The sequence below is a fragment of the Schistocerca cancellata genome, chromosome 2, assembly GCF_023864275.1.
Source record: "Schistocerca cancellata isolate TAMUIC-IGC-003103 chromosome 2, iqSchCanc2.1, whole genome shotgun sequence".
Taxonomy (NCBI): domain Eukaryota; kingdom Metazoa; phylum Arthropoda; class Insecta; order Orthoptera; family Acrididae; genus Schistocerca; species Schistocerca cancellata.
The window spans coordinates 784237862-784262296 of record NC_064627.1 but is presented as its reverse complement, the minus strand read 5'-3'; the positions used below and the strand labels follow the sequence as shown (position 1 = coordinate 784262296).

Sequence of the window (24435 nt, the reverse complement as noted above, 5' to 3'; positions counted from 1 at the left end):
GCAGCACAATCTGCTTGGCTAGCATCTGTATTTATGTTCAAGAATGCATTTCTCATGGTGTTGTAATATGTTTTTACAATCTCTGTACATTCTCAGCACTGAAAAACACTATTTCTATGCTGTGGCTTTGCTGAAATCCTTTTCTTCAAACAACTAAAGTATGGTACCACTGTTTTTATAATGATTTATTGCGTACAAAAATCTATATTTCCCTATATGCTTCAAAGCCACCTTTCTATTTGGGGTCACACTTTGACATATTAACCTCTCTAAACATCAATTGTGGTCTTGCACAGAAATTGTGGGTGTGCTTGCATTCACTCGATGTCTGTCTCTTGTATGGATTTAGTCATGTATTGCAGTTATTCATGTAATAAAGAAAGAGCTATCTTATACTGGGACATATTGTCTGCCACCCGACCCCATCCTGAGGTAGGACTCTGCATATTAACCCATGACAACCACATATTTTTATGCCAATTTGGACACTACACATCAACAATGCAGCCATTATGCAACCACTGTGTGCTACCACTCACAGGACAATACAATGACTTCAATTTTAGAGTGAACAGTGCTTTGTAGTCAATTCTTCAGCAACACACATTCATCACTCATGAAAGTGACATCAATGCAACAGTTAAATAGCAGAAAAAAAGTTGAACAATGGCATGCTACCAACAGCTTACTGTGTGTTTTCATTGCTACTACCGTTTCACACCAAAATCTGACATACTGAACTGTAATAATGCAGCCAGTCAGATTCGCGAATGTTTGCTCTCACTGATATGTCCTCTGAGCATTGTGCAAAATTGTTTGACCTAGTGCTGGTATAGCCAACTGCACAATGTTTAGACATTCCTAGCATGCTTCCCACTTTGCTTCGAAGAACAGATACAGAATATTTGTCTCTCGTACCCCTACCGATCTTGCCAGGGCAATCAGCATAACTGCTCACTGATATTGCCTCCACCCGCTTTAGTGCACATCCTACCCTTCCACCACTTTGCCAGACCAACCCACTTTATGGTTCACGGTAGTCAAAATAATCCTAGCCACATATGATGCCACTAGTAATGATGCTAAATTTGCTGCATTTATCAATCACTTAAAAGAGTATACTCATGTGAAAAGTGACATTATCGTCAAACCCCCCACAATTAACAAGTACACTGCAGCAAATTTGGCTCTCTTCCAACGCCTCTCATGATCACCAGAAGAACAGCTACAGCAAATGCTGATTCACATACTTTGAACCTTACGGGTGATCAAACTTCCATCGCAAGTGAAATTAACAATGATCATCAATGAACATGTACCACTGAATATCACATTCAAATTATCAGACAGAATCTTCACAATATTCCAATGTAGGCAGTGCATCAATACCATCAACAATATTACCAATGAATGTGGATTGCAGCACATGCCTAGGCATGTCCAGCACATCGTTGCAGCTGAGCCCAGCTGACCATGACCAGTCTCCACTGGTTTTGACATCATGGACCCCAACAAGGGCATTGCCCTTCATGCAAACACAACAACACCCCACACACCTGGTGACATGGTTTCACACAGCATTTGGCGACAGTGTAATCGTCACTCATCTTATGACTACCCAAAATAGTCGTGGCACACAATAGAAGAAATGGACGAGGAGGCTATTCAAGTTGCCAATCTCACACTGTAGCAATAAATTGTCTCACATCACACAGCCACAGAATGGCTGCAGATATTACATCCTCAATCACTCATGCCAACAGTATTATCTCATTGGTTCAGGCGCTGATGTATTGCACGTCTAGCCTTTCTTTCTAATGTCCCATGGCAGTTACATTATACAGCTCCATGCAGTAAATAACTCTATGATCACTGTCTATAGCTGCAAGTCTCACACACTGGATAGGGGCCTCAAAAATGTGATCACAATGAATTATCTCAATGCAAATGTCAGTGTACCTGAACTCGACACCGATTTCCTACATCATTTTTTATTACTACAGGATCCGGCTAGCAGTGCATTGATTCACTGAGACAGTAGCCGCTCCATTACCAACATCATGTGCCATGCCCTTCTGGCAGCACAGCACACCCTTGCCATGTCTCCTTCAGATGCCACACATTATCACACTTCAACGGATGGCTGTCATTGTTACCTATCCATGATGACTTATCCACCAATGATGCACCACTTCCTTCATGCCAGCCTGCTCCACCCCCTTCCACTGAGTTGGGTGGCCTGGCAGCACACACCGACACTGTCAACAACTCTGATTTATGCTTTGATGTCCAAAACTTCTTGCCAAATGACCTGAGCATCAAATTAGTTGACAATTTTCTATTATCAAGGGAGAATTTCTGGAACAGCAGAATGAAGATGGCTTCATCAACAGTGACTTCGTATGTATCTATAATATACCAAATGATGTGGACTCGGCCACTATTACATTGCGACTATCACCAAATGGCAACCACATTATCACTGCACCAGAACGTCACACCCACTCAACACCTCTTTTGAGGATTTTGATGCTGCAGGCTGACCCCATAGGCTCCACACCAGCTGGTACCAACTCAGCTTTGACTGACATCTATAATGACTCGAGCTCACCATGTATCTCCTGCCATTGGGGTGGTCACCTCCCACCAGTGCTCTGCACTAAAGAAGGGTGGGGGTTGGGGTGGGGGGGGTTTCACTGTAGGGATGCTGTGACCTGTTAATGTCGTTGACTATTGACTGAGGTCTTGCATAGGTGATCTCTGAAACTGTAAATTTGCTTTAGTTTGATTTACATGCCCTTATCAGAAAACTGAAGCAAGAAAAAGAAGAAAGAAACAATAGAATTTTAGACTTACGAAAGTCATTAGAGTTACATAAATGAGAAGCCAGAGAGGAAAGTGAGAGGAACCAGGTACGATAACAGTTTCCAGAATTATTAATACTTTAATACAAATGAATGAGGACAATGAACATCAACTGAAGAATGTGTATGAACAAATGAGTAAGGATAATGAACATCAATTCCAAAATGTGCATGACCAGCTGAAAAATACGCAAAAACAGCTAGAGACTTTAGAGATTGGTGAGGAAACTAGTTTGGAGTGAAACATAACAGTTTATTCTTCAAATGATTCCAAGAACTAATTTAGCTTATCTTTCACACAATGCTAAAGTTAATTCAGATCACTTAATTGTTGTATCATTAGGTAGGACCAATGTAGTAATTTCACATTTTGAAATGTTTTCAATAACATCATGTCAAAGTTCTCATCAACAATACATCCATCCATTTCTAGGAACATATATAATAAATTTCTCTAGCTACAATTAAAACTGTTTAATTGGAACAATCAAATAATAAAAAAGACACCAAAAATACTGTTTTTATAATGTTTGAAACCTGTAACAACTCCGATTAACATACTGTCAGCTTACCATGCAATTGCTTATCATGACAACCCCTAATTACTTAGCAATTACTGAAATTCATTAAATTAAATCTTATTGATGAGGTAAATGAAGTGATTATTTGGACTATTGGAATCTTTACTGAAATACTGTTCACATCCAAAAATAATGTATAGATATTTGAAACCAGAAACATATTAAAAAGATTTGACCTTGTATTGTATTTCAGGTGTTTCAGTTGTAACCACAAGATGATAACATTTTCCTTAATTATGAAGAACAGTGATTGTAATAAACAATGCTCCAAATGCCAGCAAATGCATATAAGACCTACAAGAAATCGCAGAGAGGGCCAGTACAATATAAGATTTCAACAAGGACTCTGTGAAGCAATAAATAGTACACCTGAAACAACAACTGTCTTTACATTATTATTCAGAACCATGCAGTTCTCTGGCCTGTTTTCACTTAGCAAACTTCCAGGGAGCGGCATCTGCAGCAAATCATCAAGAGCAAGATAGGTTGATGACATTAATTGTGATTCTGAAAATACTGAGTTGCAACCATCAAATTACAGCTGCCATTAACATTACAAAAAGACAATTAACATTCCATTTATCTTCTTTCTGGGGCAACATTCTTTGATACCCAGTGTTGCAGTTACACTGCGTCTGCTCCCAGTAGTTGAGTGATCAGCGTGACAGAATGTCAATCCTAAGGGCCCGGGCTCGATTCCCGGCTGGGTTGGAGATTTTCTCCGCTCAGGGATTGGGTGTTGTCCTAATCATCATCAGTTCATCTTCACTAACATGCAAGTCACCAAAGTGGCGTCAAATCGAAAGACTTGCACCCGGCGAACGGTCTACCCTATGGGAGGCCCTAGTCACACAACATTTCCAGTTACACTGCAGGAGGAAAAACTAAAAGTGATAGTTGATCAGAGATATCATGAACAAGATTTTATTTTCACTAACACATTTCATTTGGAAGAAGATGCTTTGAAGACAGAAGAAAAATTTTAATCAATATATGGGGTTCAAAGATGGACCATCAAGCTTTAGCATTATTAATGGTAAGTAGACTACTACATAATCATATGATTATTCTTACCACTGAGTATTGCTTTTACACGAATATGAAATAGATATACACTACATATACGGACCTCTCAATATAGTACCAGACGCATTATCATGACTGCCATTAGCGATGAGTATAGTAACAAAACATGAAGGACCTGTGTCCATCTTCATAGAAAATTTCATAAAATGTAACTATATAAATGGTGAGGTAGGAAAATTGTGAGGAGTATTATACAACATATATCAACTGATGCATACTTTAGGGAATAATAGCCATTGGTACAACAGCATGCATTGCCACGTATGGAAACAAACTTATGTTAAATTTGTGATGACATTTTGTTTCTGTGAAATGATGGAAATCCCAGTCACTGGAAACTGTGTATTCCCTAAAAGACAGAAACTGACTTAATGTGGTACATATACAATGTATATGGACATTTTGGTATTAGCAAATGTATTAACCATATGATAAAGTTTTACTATTTTAAGAAATTAAGCAGAAAGGTCACAAATATAATTAAATCCTGTAGAACTTGCCAAAAAGTAAAGGAAAATAGTTTTCAAATAAGATACATGTGGTACCCAACAATATCTAAGTTGGTTGATTTGGTGGAGGGGACCAAACAGCAAGGTCATCGATCCCATCAGATCAGGGAAGGATGGGGAAGGAAGTTGGCCATGCCGTTTCAAAGGAACCATCCCAGCATTTACCTGAAGTGATTTAGGAAACATAAATCAGGATTGTCAAATGCGGGTCTCAACCGTCAAACTCCCAAATTTGAGTCCAGTGTGCTAACCATTGTGCCACCTTGCTCAGTAATACTTAAGTCATTATACAACTTGACAGCAGTCAATTTCTTTGGGCCTCTTCCAAAAGAAAGAAGCTGTGTTACATGAATTTTTGTGTTATTAGAGTGCTGATAAAAATATGTAAAACTGTATCCTATTAATGCAGCCAACACCAACATTGTAACTTGCAGGTCACGAAAATATTTCATCAACACCAGAAAACCGCATCAATTGCTAGTAGAAAATGGATCTCAGTTTACAAGTACTAAGTTTAAAGAGTGTGTGGGAAGGCATTAAGCATATCATTTACACCCAAATATCATCCACAATCAAATCCCAGTGAATGGGTGTTGAAAGAAATTGGCAAACTGTATAAAATATTCTGCTCTGATTGGCATATTTCTTGGGCTCAGCTTGTTCAGAATTTCATACAGTTTTAAATAAACTATCTCATCTTTCTACAAGGTTCTCATCTGTTGAAGTTTTAGGTAAACCTTTCATAGGAGAACCTCTACAGAAATTGTTTTGTTGTCCTACTGGTACAGTTATACAGCCAAATGCAATCTGACAGACAATTTATTTAAGTAAGCAAATATCAGAGTAAGAATTTTAATAAAAGCACCAGTAGACATAACTTCTGTGTTGATGAGTTATTATTAGTGAAAGACCACTTGCAGAATTTGGGATTAAAAAGGAAATGAGTAAATTTTTTCTAACGTATGGTGCCCTTGTAAAATAATTGGAATTCCACCCCCTAAGGCAATGTTCCTAGTGGACCTAGTGACGGTCAAGGAAAAAGGTATATATAATATAGAAAAGATTAAGTAATTCATTGAAACCTAGGGGAACCATGATCTTAAGTGGTCCATTTATTGTGACATACGTAGGTCACCTGAGTTAATCAACGCAGTACTTCTTTTCCTTTTTCCCTGCATTGATTCTTCATTCTCTTACTATTCTATACTCTGTAAGTCAATATATTTACACAGGTACAAACAAAAAAAGGACTTACTCTACTGAGGTTGCTTCATCTCTGACTGGAGAGAGAAAGGGTGGGGAACACTAAGAAAGTAACCCTGCACCCCTCTAGAAGGAAATGAATGATGTGCTAACATCTTTAATGTATGGATAACAGTAAATCGGGCAACAAGACAAAAGGGATATTTAATTACTAAAAAGCAACCCCTTTGATAAGAAGGTAACATGGAATGCCCAAAAGAAGACAAACAATGGAAGGATGTTAGTGGGGGAGGGGGGGGGGGGGGGAATATGAAATACTGAAGGAAGAAAAATAATTTAAGGACAGTGTTACATGGGAGGATGTGAGCCAAATTAAAATAATATAGACTAGGAGTTCAGATGCTTCATGAGTTAATACTAAGGGTAGTGAAATGTATATATGGAGATTAGGTGGTAAATAACCTAGGTGGACTCATAACTCTAGAATGATATGACCTTTACCATTGTAGAGAGCAGAGTAGTTTTTATATAGAACACTGACCTAACAGGTATTATGAATAATAAAGGAGTATCTTCCTCTCTGAATGAAAGCAATGTATCACTTCTTATAAGAAATTAAGCGATGGTATCCTAAAAGCATCCTCCACGAAATCGGAAAGTAGCATTAATCACAATGGTAATTTTTGCAGGAGAATAATGAAAGAGTTATAGATTATGAGGTAAAGGAATGTAAGTAAAGAAGGTCATAAGATTCCAAAAATGTACGGAATATGGTTCCTCATACAGGCAGATGAAAAATAAATTTTAAAGAAAGACATTCTGAAGAATATGCAGAGGTACACGAAGATAGTAAAAATAAACTAAAAAGGTATAATGACATTCATATTTTCTCTTGTTCTTGAAAAATTATAATAACATCAGTAGTATTAAAAGAAATTCATAAAAAATCACATTAAGTATCAATAATAAAATATCAAAAAGATATAAGGTATGCAAGAAGTCGACAAAATATGTTGGAAGATTTCTTAATGTGTTATGTTAGGCAAAAAGACTGGGCAGCTCACTGTGTGGGAGATGTGGAAAATTCTGTGCAGAGATAGACTAAACCATGGAAGCTGTGAGTCTGGAGAGTGGTACATGTGTTAAAACATGGTCACCAGCTTTGATGCTGTGCCACTTATCCCATGCTTGTGACAAGCCAGAGATGAGCTCGGTCCATGGAATAATGCTGAATGCTGCAGACAACAGTGCATGACCAGCTGTTCTCTGAGGGGGGATATGAAATAAGAGTTGATTTGTACCGTGTGTGAATAGTTGTCACATAGGCAACACTGTCTGTCCATACAATTGTAATACTAATTTGGCGCTCTGAAAGATGTTAATGTGAAATGTTGTTTAAATCAAAGAATATATAACTTAAACAGACGTCCGGGTGTTTGTTGGTTTGATGAGAGTAGGAGAACAGTGTTCTTACAGCACCACACATAACTGTGGCAACTGAATTATTTATAGAAATCGTGAGTATTCATAACACCTGATGAGATTGTGCATGCACTTGCATGAAGTACATTTGTAAATAGAAGCATCAGTCAAACCACTATCAAGCCACAGTACTGCTAGCCAAATCAATTAGTAGTCAGAAATGGCGAATGAAATCAGCACTGAGTACAGGTTCACTTACATCTACAATGAGGAAGTTAATTAGTTAGTTTAATAGTTAGTCACACGTTCCACATCATTTGAACAACATGATCACATCTTCAAGACCCTGATCCAATATGTGAGGCTCAGAGCCATAGACAATGATCACAGAGTCATTTGCCACATGCAGCTGTATCGCAGAATTGCTGGATGCTTTAAGAGGAGGGGCCCAGAGGTGCAGTACACACATTGGAGCCTGAATCAATGTGATATATTGTTGTTGTGAGTGGTCAAAGATATGAAGTCTACTGCCATTCTGTGGTGGTGGCATGCAAGACAGTTCAATGCCCTGGTGTGAATCTGAATAGCCTTCACTATCAAGAGTATCTGTCACATACCGCTTGACTATTTTGTGTAGTCACAAGGCAGGCAACTGTTAAGTGTGGTGTCATCAGACTGCATGTGAAACCAGCAAAGCCAGTCTCATGTGGGCATGGCGGCATGAGGAGCATGGTTTCCAGATGTGTGAGAGGTTGTTGTTTTTGGGCGGGTCATCAATGTAGTGTCATATCCTAGAATACAATCAGGATGACAGATAATACACCCTGATATGAGATGGCACTCTCTTAAGTAATGAATAAGTGCAACAGAAGATAATGTCCATATAAAGAGACAACCATAGAACCAATTAAAGCACAGACACATTTCCAAAGATCACCTGCATGAGACCACAGTCATCAAAATCCAGCTACTCCACTTCGAGATGCATCTAGATTCTCTGTACAGCATGAAAATGATGTCATATGATCAGCAATCTACAAGGCATCAGAGGACATCACCAAAGTACGACATAATCTACAAATTTATCAGACACAACAGTCACCTCCACTCACCAATGACCACTTCATCATACCATCTCAACCTGATCTCAACATGGCAACAGCACTCTCTGAGGAAGGACCTCTGTCAACACAATCTTCACTCATCCAGAAGGTTTGTAGTATGCTCCTGCTCATGTGCTTCCCACTGAAATTCCTTGTGTTCTTGCATCCCAGTCTCTCCATAAATGTTCTTAATGCAGTCCACTAGCCAAAACAGAATGATACACAAGATTACCATGATTCCAGGTCCTCCAGTCTACCACAGACCATGCAGGTTAGCACAGGATGAGATCCATGCTGCTAAGGCAGTGGCTGATAATCTCCCAAAGGCCGAAGATGTGAGATCTATGGAGAGCTTGTGGGCTTCACTCATTAAGTACCCAAGAAAAATGAGACTGTATGTTTACATGGCGACTACAGGGTCCTTAATGCTTCTACAATTAATAGCAGCTACCTGATACTGAACATTCAGGATTTCACCCACTATCTTTCAGGTGCTTCGTTTTCAGTGTCGATGACTGGCAAGCAAGCATACCTGCAGATACTGATGAGTGTAGAAGACGCTCAGAAGAGAGTGACTGTCGCCCCATTGATGTTGTTCAAGTTCCTCTTTATGTCAAACAGCCTCAAAAACACATCTCAGACCTGGCAGCAGTTTATTGATGGTGTTTTCATAAAGCCTCCTTTCTGGTATGCCTACATCAATGACACCTTCATCTTTTCCCCAAACAAGGACATGCATTAATTGCACTGCCATCACAGGATTTCCAAGACACACATTGATTCCTATGGATGATCCCATTCATGAAGGTCCTTGCAGGCAAGAATGCCACAAGTAAATGTCAGGTGGCATGGACCCCCTGCATGTAGCATGGCTTTGACCAGCTTACAGACTTCCTTGCACATAGCACAGCTCTGACACATCCACTTGCTCATACTCAACTCAATATTGCATCTGATGCAACTGACTTTGGACGGGTTCTCCAGCGGGAAGCAGCAAGTGTACAGCAACTACTTTGATTTTTCTCGCATAAACTGTCAGGTTCACAGTTGTCTGCCTATGACTGTAAACTTACAGTGGTTAATGAAGGAATCTGTCAGTTCAAAGATGAAGTCATTTACACGGACTCTGACCATTAGCTGACTCAATCCAAAATCCATCAAAAGATATGTGGCCCAGGTGGCTCCACCATCTGGACTATGTCACACACTTTACAACTGACATCCACCTCCTGAAGAGTGTGAAAAATGTTGTGCTCTACCTTTTACAGATCACTGCCATCTCCATGCAAATCAACTAAGATAAGTTTATGAAGGCACAGCTGCAGTACCAGCAATGACAAGACCTTACCCATGATCCCACTACTAAACTCAAACTTGAATATGGCTCAATACTGGTCACAACTAGACATATCCTGTGTGATGTGTCATGAAACTGAACTTGCCCCTTCATCCTTCAGCGACTTTGGAAGATCAACTTCAAACAGTTGCACAGCTTGTCAGATCCCGGGATATGCCTGATGACATGCCTTGGGTTCAGTACATGCCTTGGGTTCAGTTCATTTTGTGTGGCTGAACATTAAGAAACATTGAAAAGAGTGGGAACACACAAGCATGCTATGTCAATGGAGTAAAATAGGGCATCACACGCAACTGCTTCTTGGCCTGTTTGAAATGCCAAAATGATGTTCTGAACATGTCCAGCTTGATCTGGTATGATCTCTCCATGAGTCCTGTAGCTATCAACATATTCTTCTGGTCATTGACAAGGATGTACTTCTCGGGGAGGATATCATGGCAGATTCAACAGCAAGGCCTTTTATTGATATGTGGGTTTCTTGGTTTGGATGCCCAATGTCTATAACCACCAATTGAGGTCAGCAATTTGAATTGGCCTTGTTCAGCGAACTATGCGTGCAATCTTTGCGGCACTCATCGATATCAGATGTCTGCCTAACACCCACAGAGTTACACTCATGTGCCTTAGAGGCCAATGGCCTGAATCCCTGCCTTGGGTGGTTTTAGATGTATGCTCAGCACAATAACATGATTTAGGGATTTCTCTGGCAGACATTCTATAAGGTGAAACACTCCTTACCAGCTGATTTTATGCTTCAGCAATAACCAATCATGGCCATGGACCTACCCACTCTTACTGCATGTACCTAAGTGCCATTTAGTGCATCTCTGCATCCCTCCCCCCTCAGCCATGCCCACAGCAGGCCCACACAAATTGGTTGAATGAGGGATACACAATTTTGAGATACTACTGAACATCAGGCCTACAACTGTTATGATAAACCATCTCAAGCCTGCAAGTAACCTGCACAATGACTCATCGACCAATGATGCACCACTTTCTTCATGCCAGCCAACTCCACCCCCTGCCCCTAATCTGGGTGGCCTGAAAGCAAACAGCAATTTTCCCAACAATTTTGAGGTGCATGATGACCTGAGCATCAGATTAGTTGACAATTTTGTGGCCTTTGAGGGACAATACCTGGAACAGTGGCACAAGGATGCCTTCATCTACCATCACTTCACATGTAATTATAACCAGTTGCATGTGTGGACTGAACCGCTATTATCTCACTGCTATCAACAGTCAGCCACTTCCTTATCACAGCAGGTAAAACTCGTATCTGCTCAACACCTCTTCCCAGGATTCCAATGTTTCCAGCCTGGGTGATCTCCAGGCTCTGCTCCAATAATCAATACCTATGACCAGTCCCGTTATAGCCAGTCTTGGTGAGCTCTAGTACATCTCCAAGACTATAAATTCTGTGTGATGACACAGGAACTGCTCCCACGTATAAACATTCCAGCCAACATGAACACAGCTTCGATCAAGATCTGCACTGACTCAGACCTCACTATGCCTCTTGTGTCACATGGGTGCCATACCATTTCAACTTTGTCAGATCATGGCTGTTACTTTCCCCCAATATCAGGGGCAGGGGAGGGAGGGGGGGGGGGGGTCAGTTCTGTGGACAAGACTTGACACATTAACCTCGTCGGGATGCTGTGGTATAATAACCTTGTCATTGACTGTGGTCTCGTGCGGGCAATCTTCAGAATTGTGTGTGTGGTGGAGTTGGTTCTATGGCTGTCTCTTGTAAGGGCATTGTCTTGCATTTTGGTTATTCATGTAACAAAGAAAGTAGTATCTCATATCAGGACATGTTGTCTGTCAACCTGATCCTATCCTGGGGTAGGATTCTACATTGATGATCCTAGTGAAGTGAACATGCAACCCAGCCAGCACGAACTCTGCTTCAACCTACATTTACTATGACTTGGACGTCACCATGCCTCTCCTGCCACATGACTGTCATACTGCTTCAGCATTGTCGGATCACAGTGGTCACCTATCCCCATCCCCAGTGCTCCACACAACTGGGGGAGAGGGGACAGTTCTGAAGGGACGTTACAACATATTAACCTTGCTGAGTATCGATGGTGGTCTTGAGCAGGCAATCTTTGGAACTGTGAGTGTGCTTGAGTTTATTCTGTTGGTGTCTCTTGTATGGACATGATATTGTATTCTGGTTAGTTATTATGTTTGACATGATCTTGTATTCTGGTTAGTTATGTTTGAAAAAGAGTGCTATCTCATAGAAGGACACGTTATCAGTCACCCTGGTCCTGTCTCAGGGTAGGACTACACGTACTGAAAAAAATAATAAAAAAAAAAACCTTCACCTATTGACCTCTCTACTGTGATGTGTCTTGCATACCACAATGATACATACCGTTATACTGTAGGTTCAACTAGAACACGCCAGACTAACTTATGGGGCCTGTAAAAAGGCACTATCCTTTTCTATAGTTGTCGGAGCACCAGTCTGAATGACTGACAGATCTAGTCTTTTGTAACATAAACCATTATGGCCTTGCCATGTTGCTACTGTGAATGGCTGAAAGCTAGGGGAAACTAATGTTGTAATATTTCCCAAAGCCATGCATCTCTACTGTGTGGTTTATTGAAGATGGCATGCTCTTGGGTAATATATTTTGACCCCTTCCAGATGGGACTTACTTAGGTGGATGCTGTCACATGGAAAAAAACAAATTGGTTGTTCTATGGGTTGGAACATGCACTGTTAGATCCCTTAATCAAATAGATAGGTTAGAGAATTTAAAAAGATAAATTAATAGCCTGAAGTTAGGTGTAATGGGAATTGGAGAAGTATGATGGCAGCAACGACAGGATCACGGGTCACATCAGTACAGGATTAAGGGTAAAGCAGAAGTAGGTCCAGTAATAAACAAGAAAAATGAAATGTGAGTAAGCTACTATGCTGTTCACAGAGCATACTGACTGCCTTACTGTAGGCAAGATACATACAAAGCCAACACCCATCACAGTAGTATAACTTTATATACCTATTAACTCCCCAAGTTAAAAAAGAGATTAACATAACGCATCAAAATAAAAAAATAAATTAATGTTTTCACTTTCAAATATACTCAACAAATATATCAAAAAATAAGTTATATTTTAAATTAGCATCAGGTTCCCAGTACATTTCAATCTAATTCAACTTGCAATTGTTAAATTGTCAGCTGAACACACTATTTCTGAGGTCTGTTTTACTTTACTACATGGAGCTATGTCATATACTGTAACTACCTGTGCATCATTGTAAAAAAACCATTCTTAACAGGATAAATGTTTATTTGATTAAATTTATCTTGGTCTATGAAAATATTATCTATTACTGTGTTGATTTTCTATACTACTGTACACATGTAGTAAAATCAAAAACTGGTGCAAATTGAAAGAAATGAGTAATTTGTCAAGGTCATTTTACTATCAAACTCTTTCAGAAAATCAACATTAAAATTTCCACACATAATAATGTCATAATAAAACTATTCAGCTAAATATGTAAGATATATGAGCAAGGCACAAACCCTTAGACATAGAGAAGAATTATCAAGAGGGTAGGTTCTGACATTTTTACTTATTTATTTCATGTTCCAGTGGTCCATATTGTGAATATGTCATAAGCAATGGAATGAGCCAGTTTTACAAGTTTGTATGGTTATTACAATACATTCCTTTGTAAACACATACAAACTTATGTATTTCACATAATGCTCTGTACAGTTTAGGTTTTATTACAGAAAAATGAAGTTTTAAATACTATTCGTATATGCTACAAATAATAATTAAACATGCAAATAAATGAAAGTCTTGCATGTACCTGATTAATAAAGGGACACAGATACTCTGTTATAGAGTACAAATATCCTTGCAATAGGAACTGCCTTAAGTACTTTCTGAACAAGAACTCATCATCCACAATATTTAATTTGTGATGGTAGAGCATTAAAAATCTTACAGCCTCTGAAATGAACCCTCTTCTGTGCCACACTCATGTTTATATGCTCTTAGTAGATGCATTTTTTTTTCTTCTAGTATTATGACTGTGATACACACTATTGGTTTTGAAAACTGGGCCTTTATTCCTTGTGAAACACCTTATGGAGGCTATTTATTGTGCAGCCATGAGGATTTCAAGTTAATTAAAAGATTTCTTCACATGTTTTATCGTGGACTCTGCTTGTGACTCTTATGACAGAAATGTTCTGTGTCTATAACATTTTTCTAACCAGTGACATATTTCGCTAAAGGATGATTCCATGTGTTATAATGGCAAGAAAATAACTATAATAAGCTGATCAATAGTTTCCATATTACCATAATTGCAAACAATGTGTAAAGAATAAGCTGCAGAACACAGTTTTTTCACAGACTCAGGGTGTGGTTTGACCAGTTTAGTTTGCTGTCAATATGTAAACCCATGTGAAGCTACCCTATCATCTGCTGGTCATCCAGTTATGCTTGTATTTCTGAATCTTTAGAAGCTGCATAAAAATGAATAAAGTTTGTTTTACTGTATTTAACTGAAACATTTCACAATATTTCTACATTTCTCATTAACTGACACCTCAAGTTTGCTTGATGAATTATCAATAAGGCCACATTGTCATCAGTAAAGATAGTAAACTTACAATATTACATACAAAGAGGCAGACTGTTAAAAGTAGGGAAACCTAGAACTGAGTTCTGATGCACTTGACATGTAACAGTACATCACTCCAATGATGTTGCATCACTTATACCTGGAAACTTTGCTTTGTGTAAAAGGACAGGAACAGAAGAGAACCAGAACATTTGGAATATGGCACTAGAGAATAATGTTGAAAATTAGGTGGACTAATAAGGTAAAGAATAAGTAAGTTATATGCAGAATTGATGAAGAAAGGAACAAATGGAAAACACTGACAAGAAGAAAGGGCAGAATGATAGGACATGTGTTAAGACTTCAAGGAACAATCTCCATAGTACTAGAGGGAGCCGTAGGGGGCAAAAACTGTAGGGGAATACAGAGACTGGAATAAACACATCCAGCAAACAATTCAATATATGGGTGCAAGAGGTACTCCGAGATGAAGAGGTTGGCACAGGAAAAAATTCAGAGGAATTCATGGTGGACTACATCAAATCAGTCAGAAGACTACTCAATAACACACTTTGTGACTGTCACAGTCAAACACTTTTGTTAGGTCACAAAACATGCCAACCATATTCATTCTTTGTTGACAGATACTAAAAGGTTGGCAGCAAATGCAAATATTGCATCTTCCATTGACATCCCTTTCTGAAATCCAAACTGACTTTCACTGATGATTATCTGTTTACTAAGGTATGTAACAACCATGCCATGCAGTATTCTCTAAAATCTTGCAAAACCTTGTGATTAGTGACACTGGAAAATAGTTAGCAGTATCTGCTTTATTTACACTACTGGCCATTAAAATTGCTACACCACGAAGATGACGTGCTACAGACATTAAATTTAACCGACAGGGAGAAGATGCTGTGATATGCAAATGATTAGCTTTTCAGTGCATTCACACAATTCAAAATTTAATATATTTATCAACAAAGTTACAAGCCCTTTTGAAGAAGCATTTCCTAAAATATCAGTGAGAGAAAATCTGTTCGAATCTGGAAACAAGCCTTGGATTACTAAAGACATCAAAATCTCTTGTAAAACAAGAAAAGAACTATATGCTGCAGTCAGGAGTTCGAATGATAACTGTAGGATTACACACTATAAAATCTACAGTAAAGTTCTGAATAAGACCATTCAGGCATGAAGGCAGAAATTGACAACTCGAGCAATAAAGTAATAACTATCTTGAAATTTGCAAAGAAGGAAACGGGGGAAAATGCAGTTTGTAGTGAAAATATCCAAATCAAAAGTGAGGGTAATCTTGTTAGCGGTCCAGAAACAGTTGCAGACACATTCAACAACAATTTTTTTAACAGTAACAGAAAAAATAGGTTTACAAGGGTCCATGAAGCAAGCCATCAATCTCTTGAAAGCTTGAGTAACTGGGTCAGTACAACACATGAAGGTAAAAACAGTCACTGTTCAAGAAACTGAAAGAGTTATTAAATCCCTGAAAAGTAAACACTCTGATGGAATTGACAACATTTCTAACAAATTATTAAAATACTGCTCCAGCCACGTAAGTAAAGTCCTTTGCCACATTTTTGATGCGTCACTTAAGCAAGGAATAGTTCCTTAGAGGCTTAAGTATGCAGTTGTAAAACTGCTGTATAAGAAGGGAGATATGACGGATACTGCTAACCATAGGCCAATATCACTACTGACAAGCTTTTCAAAGGTTTTAGAGAAACTAATGCATGCCAGGATAGTTAAGCATCTCAGTGAACACAATATCTTCAGCAAAAGTCAGTTTGGGTTTCACAAAGGTTTGTCAACAGAAGATGCAATATTTGCATTTACTGGCAAACTCTTGGAATCTATCGATAAAAAACTGAAAGTGATTGGCATACTTTGTGACCTAACAAAAGCATTTGACTGTGTAAATCACCAAATTCTTTTACAAAAAGCTGCACATCTCGGTATAAGTGGTGCAGCAGGGAAATGGCTTGATTCATATCTGTCAAACAGGAAACAAAAAGTTGTAGTAGATAGTCAAGAAACAAAAAGTTGTAGTAGATAGTCAAGATGGTGTCCCATTATCTTCAGAATGGGGTACCATCACATGTGGAGAGCCACAGGGCTCAGTTCTGGGCCCCCTACTTTTTATTATATTTATAAATGATCTCCTTCTCTGTACAGAATATTGTAGATTCACCATTTTTGCTGATGACACTACACTATTTACTGATAATTCAGTAGATAAACTTGAGGTAACAGCAAATAAGGTTTTAAATGAAATAGTGAACTGGTTTAACATTAATGGTCTTTCTTTAAATTACTGTAAAACAAACTACATTCAGTTCCACACAACATCCAAAGATGAGGAAATAGTAGTAAAAACAGGTGAGCAGACAATAACCAGGGTAGATTCCTCAAAATACCTAGCCTTGCATATTGATAGCAAACTGAATTGGTCAAACCACATCCTGGATCTATGCAAAAGACATAAGTTCAGCAACATACACATTGCACATAGTTTCTTCTTATAGAAATATGGAAACCATGAAGTCAGCATATTATGGTTACTTTCATGTAGTTATGGCATTTGGAATTATATTTTGGGGAAATCAGCCACTGGCTAAGAAGTACTGTGTGTACAAAAAGAGCCACAAGGATCATGTGTGGAGTCCATCCTAGAGCCACATGCAGGAATATTTTTAAGAAGCTTGAAATACTTAGATCCACTGCGCAATATATATTTTCTTTGATGTGCTTCATAAGGAAAGAAAAATCCATCTTTAAGCTGAATAGTGCATATCACAGTCACAATACTAGAAGGAAACATGATATTCAAAATGAACAGCCAAATCTAAGTATGGTGCAGAAAGGAGTCCATTTCAGTGGCTGTAAGATTTTTAATGCCCTCCCTTCAAGAATTAAGTGTTTGGTAGATGATGATCTCTTGTTTAAAAAAACCTTAAGGCAGTTCCTATTGCAAGGATCATTTTATATAATAGAAGAGTTCCTGAACTACAGTGTTTAACATTTCTTGTATCGTAAATTGCAAATGTATACCCAAATTTGTATTTGTAATACCGAATATTTTTATTGTAAACATATATTTTGCAATATTTATTTCTCTGTAACACTTATTATTTTGTAATCTTTATCTATCTCTAAAATGTATTTTTTGTAGTGGGACCTAAGTTACTGTTTTTGTTTTGTTTTATGTATTACCATAAATTCTTGCCAAAAGCTTGTAAAATTGGCACGTTCCATACCCTGTGATAGTGTCACAACATGGATCACCGGAACAAAAGATAAATAAATAAAATAAAATAAATAGTTGGCACCGGTGGTGACACCTACAATGTGCTGACATGAGGAAAGTTTCCAACCAATTTCTCATACACAAACAGCAGTTGACTGGCATTGCCTGGTGAAATGTTGTTGTGATGCCTCGTGTAAGGAGGAGAAATGAGTACCATCATGTTTCCGACTTTGAGAAAGGTCGGATTGTACCCTATCACGATTGCGGTTTATTGTATCGTGACATTGCTGCTCTCGTTGGTCGAGATCCAATGACTGTTAGCAGAATATGGAATCTGTGGGTTCAGGAGGGTAATACAGAATGCCATGCTGGATCCCAACGGCCTTGTATCACTAGCAGTCGAGATGACAGGCCTCTTATCCGCATGGCTGTAATGGATCATATAGCCACGTCCCGATCCCTGAGTCAACAGATGGGGATGTTTGCAAGACAACAACCATCCGCACGAACAGTTCGACAATGTTTGCAGCAACATGGGCTATCAGCTCGGAGACCATCGCTGCGGTTACCCTTGAAGCTGCATCACAGACAGGAGCGCCTACAATGGTGTACTCAACTACGAACCTGGGTGCACGAATGGCCAAATGTCATTTTTTTTTTTGATGAATTAAGGTTCTGTTTACAGCATCATGATGGTCACATCTGTGTTTGGCGACATCGCGGTGAACTCACATTGGAAGCGTGTATTCATCATCACCAAACTGGTGTATTACCTGGCGTGATGGTACGGGGTGCCGTTGGTTACACGTCTTGGTCACCCCTTGTTCGCACTGATGGCACTTTGAACAGTGGACATTACATTTCAGATGTGTTACGATCCGTGGCTCTACCCTACATTTGACTCCTGCGAAACCCTACATTTCAGCAGGATAAGGCACGACCACATGTTGCAGGTCCTGTACGGGCCTTTCTGGATACAGAAAATGTTCGACTGCTGCCCTGGCCAGCACATTCTCCAGATCTCTCACCAATTGAAAACGTTTGGTCAATGGTGGCCGAGCAACTGGCTCGTCACAATACGCCAGTCACTACTCTTGATGAACTGTGGTATCGTGTTGAAGCTGCATGGGCAGCTGTAGCTGTACACGCCATCCAAGCTCTGTTTGACTCAATGCCAGGCGTATCAAGGCCATTATTACGGCCAGAGGTGGCTGTTCTGGGTACTGATTTCTCATGGTCTATGCATCCAAATTGTGTGAATGTAATTACATGTCAATCCTAGTATAATATATTTGTCCAATGAAAGCCCTTTACCATCTGCATTTCTTCTTGGTGTAGCAGTTTTAATGGCCAGTAGTGTATCTTCTTGTACAGTGGTTTTGCAACTGCTCAGATGAGTCTTTCAGAAACTATTCCTTTTTCAATACAACTGCACACCCGAGTCTTTCAGGGAGATGCATCAAAACTGATAAAGGATTTTACTTAGATGACTGCAGCAGTATTTTAATAACTTGATAGACATGTTGCCAATTCCAGAAGAGATTTTACTTTTCAGAGACTTGAAGACTGTTTCAGTTCCCTGTATAGTGACTGTTGTTACTTTGATCTGTCATAATGTGTTAGCTTGTAGCAAATTCATGGCTTGACTCATGAAGCTTGGCAAAACAATCTCTTCTATTACTCTTAAAAATGTTTGTTGAATATATCAACAACTGTTTTTGGATTACTAACAAGACAATCCTAACACAAAATGTTCTCAGGAAACTTCCCACAACACATTCAGATAAAATCCCAAATTTTTTCAGACTACCTTCATCATCATGAGGTTTTATGTGACTGTCATGAAACTAGCAAGATTCCCACTTTTATGTCCAAAGTATGGTATGTGACTGGCTGGATTACATCATGGAAATGGTGCATACTGAACTGGTGCACTCTACATCCAAAGGTGGTGTTTGCATCCTCTGTCCAATGTAAAGCCCTAAATAAAAAAAGACCACCAAATCAGCAGATGCTGCCATTTTGGAACCAAGCACCCACAGCTGCCCTGCAGACAGAGCTGTTAAATTTTCATTTATGAGCAACTGAACTGAACTATATGTGTATATGATTTCCTAGTTTGTAAAGTAACAATGAACTACAGCTTTTAATTATTTCATGGTGACTTTTATAAGTTCATCATTGAGATGACAGCATTTTATTTTCCTCATAATATGGGTAACACTTTTTGCACTTACTTCTGTGATAAGTGAGACATGCTCTAGATGTAACAGCATTATATTTGATGCCCATTGTTTGTTTGAGGGAGATATTTATGGGCTGCAGACCATACTGAAACACAAATGCATACTTCTGTTTACTCATTAATGTCTTTGATGTTCCTTTTTGTTTTGCAGATTATAACTCTTTTTACATTTGCATAACTATCAATTTAACTTAACTAGCTAAATAAAGTAGGAAGTATATATCTGCCTGGTGACTGCCTCTTAAAATAAGTTTACACATCTCTCATGTCTATATTTTTACTGCTACATTTTGTGGTGGTGTCCATCTCTGCCTGGTTGTTGTATTTCCTCAAAAGAATATACATGCTTCTATCAAAAATATATGTACAATTTCCTCTGTGGCAGTGTGACAACATGGAATACCATGAGGGTGTTCCTTGGCTGCTTTACATGCATCTTCCTCCAGTACTTGAAGGACAACTTTGATTCTAATATTTAGTTCTCACTGTCCTGGAAAGATTTTCCTGCCATTTTAATAATGTTGAACACTGCTTCCAGTACACATCCTAAGCTGCCATCAGTTGTGTAATTCTGGGTTCAGTTAATCTAGAAACTTTTTCTCATTCAGAGTGTTCACTTTCTGAAAGTGGTACACAGTACACATCATACAATTTGTATTCCTGCTTAACTTCCTTTATAGTTTTCCCAATGAAGATGATTGGCATGTTTTGTGACCTAACAAAAGTGTTTGACTGTGTCAGTCACAAAGTGTTTTATTGAGTAGTCTTCTGACTGGTTTGATGTGGTCCACCATGAATTCCTCTGAATTCTTCTCCTGTGCCAACCTCTTCATCTCGGAGTACCTCTTGCACCCATATATTGAGTTGTTTTCTGGATGTATTTATTCCAGTCTCTGTATTCCCCTATAGTTTTTGCCCCTAGAGCTCCCTCTAGTACTATGGAGATTATTCCTTGATGTCATTCTGCCCCTTCTTCTTGTCAGTGTTTTCCATTTGTTCCTTTCTTCACCAATTCTGCATATAACTTACTTATTCTTTATCTTATCAGTCCATCTAATTTTCAACATTATTCTCTAGTGCCACATCCCATATGTTCCGGCTCTCTTCTGTTCCTGTCCTTTTACACAAAGCAAAGTTTCCAGGTATAAGTGATGCAACATCATTGGAGTGGTGTACTGTTACATGTCAAGTGCATCAGAACTCAGTTCTAGGTTTCCCTACTTTTAACAGTCTGCCTCTTTGTATGTAATATTGTAAGTTTACTATCTTTACTGATGACAATGTGGCCTTATTGATAATTCATCAAGCATACTTGAGGTATCAGTTAATGAGATATGTAGGGATATTGTGAAATGTTCCCATTGGAGTAAGCAGAAACTTGGTGGGGACAGGACAGGGCTGTTAGGTGCAGCATTGAGAGACTGTGATACAGGGGTGGGGGCAGAAGGGGGCGGGCATAGTCAGCTAGTTAAGCTAGCTACATGTCCACAGATAATCTGAATTATTCTTTTATGGAAGTGATATGAAAGAAGTCAGTTTATAGGATACATTTGAATATTAATAAATACATTATTATTTAGTCCTACTCATGCATTTACACTTAAAAATAAGGTTCTCTTCAGGCTACCATTTTTCTGATAGAAATTCATCCATGGAACTGAAGGAGTTGTCCTGCAGAGATGGTTTTTGGCTACATTTAAAACTTGTTTTATGACCTGTCAGACATTTTTATGTTATTGGGCAAATCAAAAAAGATTTTTGCTGCTGCATGTTGAATTCCTTTCTGAGCCACTTACAGCTTTAATAATGGGTAATAAAGGTTTATTTCCTGTAGTGTTGTAGGTATAGACAATGGATTATTTATGATGAATTTCACTAGTGAATATATGTATTGTGATGGCTACCCCACTTAAAGAAGTTCCTACATAATGACCACAGGTGAACATCACATATTCTTACTGCTCACTTTTGTGCAATCAGTACTTTCGTAAGTGGAGAGTTACTCCAGAAAATTGTTTCACAGAATATTATTGACTGGAAATTTGCAAAATATGTCAGGAGGCTGATTCATAGCCCTTGTTTTGCTGACCTTCACTTCTTTCATCCCTTTCTTCATCTGAACCATAGCCAAGATCTAAGACATCTCCCTTTTCCTGCCAAAAAACTGTGCACATCTACATAATGTCTGTAATTTCATAGATTTTTGCATTTTATTTGCTTGGTGTGGGAGCATTTTGGAGCTCTAAAGTGGAAGATGACTGAGGTTCCCTCTGAAGTCAAAATAGCTATTCTAAGTGCCTGACTACCTATACTATCATATAACACAGATAACTTTTTCATTCATACTCGATACATCTGTTCCCACAGGACACTGTGCAACACTGTTGACCCTGAGATACAAGTGAGGAAATAATCCTGTTAGTAGTAGATGCAAGCTACCAATTGGTTACTCTTTCCTTTATGACTATTACATCAGTCACTATAGTGTAAAGCTACAAAAGTTTTAACTGAAAGAGCTCTCACAGGAAACAAAAACGATTTTGTCTTTTCTCACACATAAGCAAGTTGGGCACACCTGAGGCTGCAGTATGTTGTAGGTAGGAGCATCAAGAGCACCACAATATAATATCCAATCTTCACTTGGTGTTCTGAAACTATCACTGTCCCTCATTAATGCTATTCTCTTTTACACACACCACAGAGTTTCAATGTTATGTTATTGTAGACTCAATATAAAATCACTTACCAACAGCACATGCTGATAAGACGAAAAGTGTTGGCCTCACGTAAGTATCGCAGCAATAATTTTCAGTGTGTTCTGCACAAACCACATTAGACATACTGAAACTGTCTCCGACAGCTAGCTGAAAGACAACAAAATATTTTCATATGTTAAGTCATAAATTTGCTGAACAAAGTTCTTTGTTGCCTTGTTCCATGAACTTTATTATTATTTTATCGCCTAGGTTTTGGATTATAAGCCCATTTTATAGTATGCAACTGACTCCAAAGATGGCAAGAAAGCAAAGATTAACAAATCAACTTCTTAAGCTATTGATTCTTCACTTAAACTATAAAAGTTCATACCCTAGCTGAGTTGGTGACCCTTCACTCACAGCTCCAGATGATGTTGGCTTCTGAGGCTGATCCCTCACACATGGTTGAGTTGGAGGTTGTTCCAAGATATGGTTGGCACTGAACAACTTTCAAATTGGCCAATTGTAGAGTCTCCCAATATGTTTGACAAATGGGTTTCAGGCACTACCTGTGGCTGACAAGGTCCCAGAGTCAGATGAAGTCACTTGCCCCATCCAGAGGCATCCTCTTGACCTGCAAGATCTGGGCATTCACAGAGTTGGGATTATTGGTAGTTGGAAGCTACAATGTTAGGTGCATAATGAGGCCTCTAAGGGGAAAGAATTCAGTGTGTACTCTGTGCGCATACGAGGAGGAGCCATTTCAGATGTGGAATGAGTGCTTCCAGATGCCATGAAGAGCACAGGGTGCAGCCAACTGCAGTTGGTGGCTCATGCAGGTACTAACAATGTGTGTCACTTGGATCAGAAGAGGTTCTCTCTGGTTTTTGGTGGCTAGCTGAAGTAGTAAAGACTGCTGCTCTTGCTTGCGAGGTGAAGGCGGAGCTCACAATTTGTAGCAATGTCGACAGAACCGACTGCAGTCCTTTGGTACAGATCTGACTGGAGGGTCTGAATCACAGACTCAGACTGTTCTGTAACCATGTAGGTTGCAGAATCCTCAGCTTTCACCATATGGTGGTGGGTTTCCAGGTCCTGCTAAATAGGGAAAGAGTTCCCTACACAGGTAGCAGGGGCTGTGTGGAGAGGACTGAGTGGCTTTTATATGCTATTGGGTCTCAAGAAAGAATGGGAAAGGCTTCAGTTTCAAAGGGTGCATAATGAACACAGGAAAAGGGTAGACATAGAAACAATCAATATTGTATTTGTAAACTGTCATAGCAGCATTGGAAAAGAACCACATCTCCAATGGCTAATAGAAAGCTCTGAAATTCAAATTGTTATAGGTATGGAAAGCTGGCAAAGCCAAAAATAAATTCAGCTGAAATTTTTACAAAGGTCCTAACTGTGTTCAGAAAGGATAGATTAAATTCAGTTGGTGGTGGAGTGTTTATTGCTACCAGGAGTAGTTTACCTTCTAGTGAAAAAA

The 24435-nt window shown here is 38.9% G+C and overlaps 1 protein-coding gene across 1 annotated transcript in view; it reads right to left on the bottom strand.

Annotated features, from left to right (window-relative positions):
* LOC126162636 (SUN domain-containing protein 2-like) overlaps nucleotides 1–23060 on the bottom strand; it is a 145912-nt gene extending 122852 nt beyond the window's left edge. Inside the window, exon 1 of the mRNA XM_049919267.1 lies at nucleotides 22997–23060. The gene's annotated coding sequence lies outside the window, so the exon portion shown is untranslated. The remainder of the gene's footprint in view (nucleotides 1–22996) is intronic.
* Nucleotides 23061–24435: the final 1375 nt, after the last annotated feature.